Source organism: Nicotiana tabacum, chromosome 1 (genome assembly GCF_000715075.1).
Source record: "Nicotiana tabacum cultivar K326 chromosome 1, ASM71507v2, whole genome shotgun sequence".
NCBI lineage: Eukaryota > Viridiplantae > Streptophyta > Magnoliopsida > Solanales > Solanaceae > Nicotiana > Nicotiana tabacum.
The window spans coordinates 215168079-215171131 of NC_134080.1; the positions used below are offsets into that span (position 1 = coordinate 215168079).

The 3053-nt window shown below is 35.2% G+C and overlaps 1 non-coding gene across 1 annotated transcript; it reads right to left on the reverse strand.

Moving 5' to 3' along the window:
- Positions 1–504: 504 nt before the first annotated feature.
- Positions 505–611, reverse strand: LOC142165112 (small nucleolar RNA R71). The gene has a single exon (XR_012696091.1). It is a non-coding gene; the product is annotated as a small nucleolar RNA R71 (small nucleolar RNA).
- Between the last annotated feature and the right edge of the window lie 2442 nt (positions 612–3053).

Here is a 3053-nt window from a genome sequence, read left to right on the forward strand (position 1 = left end):
AAAGGATAAATATCTTCTCAAACAATAACTTTTGAAGGAAATGAGAATCAGGAAGTAGAAAATATCAACCCACGCGATGTACCACCACCAGTCCAAATAGAGGATCAATTTGATGAAGTGGGGTCAAGGACAACAAACAGAATCCTAAGGGATTATGCTAGACCAGACCACTTCAACTGTGAATCTAGTGTCAAGAAGCCCCCAGTGGCAGCCAACAACTTTGAAATCAGGACTGGCCTGATTCGAACGATCCAACAATCTTTTATCTTTACTGGAGATTCTAGTGAAAATCCACATTGTCATCTAATTGATTTTCTAGGACTAGTTGAAACTGCTAAGTATAATGGAGTATCCCTTAAAGCAATTAAGTTAAGTGTATTTCCTTTTTCTTTAAAAGGAGATGCTAAGACTTGATTGCGAAGTTTGCCTTAAGGATCAATTACCACATGGGACCAATGACTCAATTTATTTTTAAATAAATACTTTTCCCCTGCTAAAACCACAAAGTTAAGACAAGACATATCTAATTTCTTGCAGACTGACACAGAGTCATTTTATCAAGCTTGAGAAAGGTTAAAAGCAATGTTAAGAAAATGTCCACACCATAATATTCCTGAACATATGCAATTGTATATTTTTTATCGCGGGTTAAAACCCTCGTCCAGAAATGTGACAGATGCAGCTGCAGGAGATTCAGTAATGGGAAAAACCACAGAAGAAGCATTGTAATTGTTGAATAAAATTTTTGAGAATGCCATCCAATGGTCATCTGAGCGTATAATCATCAAGAAGACTGCTACAGTAAATCAGGCAGATGCTTTAAACATACTAACACAACAGATTGTTTCTTTGGTACAAAAGTTTGAATTTTTCAGGTGAATACACAACAACCAAGACAGCCTGAAGTTTGCGACATGTGTGGAGGAAATCATCTAAACCATGAATACCAAGCAATCCACCAAAATGATGAACAAGTCAATGTTATCGGCAACAAATCTTACCCTTTTGGAAGTCCAATGGCACATAAACATCCTGGATTTCAATGGAGCAATCCAAATGGGGCCGAGAACACTCAAAACTTTCAGAAACAACCTGTACAGGGTCTGCCCGAATATCAGAATCAAAACCGAGGGCAATTGAATTTTAAACCTTATCAGCAAGTAGCTCCATATCGACAAAGACCTCAACAAGCTCATCCAAGTCTTGATGACCTTATGTACAAGTACATTAAGGCCACTGATGAAAAGATGGAGAGTCAAACTTCTGCCCTTAAAAATTTAGAAATTCAGTTGAGCCAACTGGCAACTCTTGTGTCATAAAAAATTCAAGGTCACTTACCAAGTAATATAGAGAAAAATCCAAAAGAGCACCTTAAGTCCATCATCTTATGGTCAGGTAAGGAGTTGGATGAACCCTATAAAGACTGATCAGGATTACAAGTAGACAAGGGTAAGAATGTTGAAATACCCTTTGAACCATCATAAGAGAAAGAAGTCAAGAAAAAAATATTGAAAAATTAACTCCTCTCCCTGTGACTATTCCCTTTCCACAAAAAATGAAAAGAGAAAAGCTTGACAACCAATTTGCAAAAATTTTAAATTCACATCAATATTCCTTTTACTGATGCTTTGTTACAAATGACTTCATATGACAAATTTTTAAAGGAAATTTTGTCAAGTAAAATAAAATTAGAAGAAGTTTCTGTGGTAATGCTTACGGAAAAAATGCAGTGCCATACTTCAAAATAAGATACCACAAAAACTTGGTGATCTAGATAGTTTTACAATTCCATGCACTTTGGGAGGAGTATATTTTGAAAAAGCACTTTGTGATTCTGGAGCTTCAATAAATTTGATGCCATTTTCTATCTTTAAAAAGTTAGATCTTAGTGAAATAAAAGACACAAGTGTTTCTCTTAATTTTGCATATCAAAGTACTAAGAAACCTAAGGGAATAATTAAAAATGTACTCGTAAGAGTAGATAGATTTGTTTTCCCTATAGATTTTATAATGCTTGAAATGAAAGAATGTCCTAATGAACCAATAATTTTAGGTAGACCATTTATTGCTATAGGAAGAGCAATTATAGATGTTCATCAAGGACAACTAATTTTGAGAGTTGATGAAGAAAGAGTCATCTTTGATATGCAAAAGATACTAAGATATTTAGGAGATGAAACATCATCTTCATTTTTTTCAATTGACATGATTAGTTATCTTACAGATGAATTAAAAGATGATCAATTAATTCCAGATTCAATGAAAAGATGCTTGATTAAATCAGGTACCATACAGGACGATGATCCCACCATCAGAAAAGAAGCTGAAATATTGGACAAAGATTCAGAGGAAGAAGAGATGTAATCCGAAGAAGTTCAATCAAAAATTGAACTCAAAACTCTCCCTTCTCATTTGAAATATGTATATCGTGAGAAAGAATTATTTCCAGTAATTATTTCATCTTCTCTTACTGCAAAACAAGAAAATAGTTTGATTAAAGTATTGAAAGCACACAAAAGAGCCTTGGGGTGGACTGTAGAAGATATTAAAGGGATTAGTCCGGCTATTTGTACACACAAAATCCTCATGGAGGATAGCTACAAGCCAATAGTCTAGCCACAAAGAAGATTGAATCAAGCAATGCAGGAAGTAGTGAAAAAAGAGACCGTAAAGCTGTTGGCAGCAGGTATTACATACCCCATTTTTGACAGCCCGTGGGTAAGTCCCGTTCAAGTAGTACCAAAGAAAGGAGGTATGACTGTTATACAAAATAAAAGTAATGAGCTCATACCTACTAGGACTGTTACAGGATGAAGAGTGAGTATTGATTACAGACGTCTCAATGATGCCACTAGAAAAGATCATTTTTCTTTGCCATTTATTGATCAAATGTTGGAAATAATTGCATGATATGGTTGTTACTATTTTCTTGATGGCTACTCAGGATATAATCAGATACCAATTGCACCAGAAGATCAAGATAAGACAACCTTCACATGCCCTCATGGAACATATGCCTATAGGAGAATGCCATTTGGTCTGTGCAATGCCCC